This window comes from Cyprinodon variegatus, unplaced genomic scaffold (assembly GCF_000732505.1).
Source record: "Cyprinodon variegatus isolate N-32 unplaced genomic scaffold, C_variegatus-1.0 Scaffold1236, whole genome shotgun sequence".
NCBI lineage: Eukaryota > Metazoa > Chordata > Actinopteri > Cyprinodontiformes > Cyprinodontidae > Cyprinodon > Cyprinodon variegatus.
In genome coordinates, this window is record NW_015151689.1 from 90,972 (window position 1) to 92,391 (window position 1,420).

Below are 1,420 nucleotides of genomic sequence, written 5' to 3' on the forward strand. Positions count from 1 at the left end.
CCCTGGAGTACAGATTTGATTTTGACATACCGGTAGTAAAATAGTTGCTCTATATTCTGTAAAGCCCTTTGGTGTTGTATCTGAGTGTAATTATTAATGTTCGATGTTGTTCTTGTATGTTCATCGATGGAGTATTAGGGCCAGGCTAGAGATTTGTTTTTCTTTTATTTCTTGAATAAAGTCGTAACATTACGAGGGTAAAGTTGTAAAATTCTGAGAATAAAGTCATAACATTATGAGAAAGGTTAGCCATAACATTACTAGAAAGGATATTCATAAAATTACGTGAATAAAGTTGTAAAATTACCTGAATAAAGTCGTAAAATTACGAGAATAAAGTTGTAAAATGATGAGAATTAAGTCATAAATTATGAGAATAAAGTCGAAAAATTATGAGAATTAAGTCACAACGAGAATAGTCACAAATTTACGAGAATAAAGTCGTAAAATTATGAGAATAAAGTTGTAAAATTACCAGAATAAAGTTGTAAAATTACCAGAATAAAGTCGTAAAATTACGAGAATAAAGTTGTAAAATGACAAGAATAAAGTCATAAAATTACGAGAATAAAATCATAAAATTACGAGAATAAAATCATAAAATTACGAAAATTAAGTCGTAAAATGAGGAGAATAAAGTAGTAAAATTATGAGAATAAGTCGTAAAATTATGAGAATAAAGTCACAACAAGAATAGTCACGAAATTACGAGAATAAAGGCGTAAAATTACGAGAATAAAGTCATAAAATTACGAGAATAAAGTCGTAAAATATGAGAATAACGTCGTAAAATTATGTGAATAAATTAGTAAAATGATGACAATAAAGTCACAACGAGAATAGTCACAAAATTATGAGAATAAATTCATAAACTTATGCGAATAAAGTCATGAAATTACGAGAATAAAGTCATGAAATGATGAGAATAAAGTCACGACGAGCATAGTCACAAAATTACGAGAATAAAGTTGTAAAATTAGTCAAAGTCATAAAATTACGAGAATAAAGTCGTAAAATTATGAGAATAAAGTCGTAAAATGAGGAGAATAAAGTCGTAAAATTACTACAATAAAGTCGTAAAATGAGGAAAATAAAGTCACAACGAGAAACGTCAAAAAATTACGAGAATAAAGTCATAAAATTACAAGAATAAAGTTGTATTTACTCTTGAAAGTAGCCCTTTCTTCCCTAAAATAAGAAATGTCAAACATTATGTAACATTAAATTATACTTTGGCATCGCTTTGACATGTATTCTTGTAATGTTTCGAAATAGAAAAAAATCTCTAGCATGGCCCTAATACTCCGTCGTATTTCTTTGTTTGCAAAAATAAACAAAAACTCAACTAACTAAAAACAGTGATGAATTATTGTTCGAGCTTTAGCTGAAACTTGTCCCATTAATTTCATGTCTAATGCAA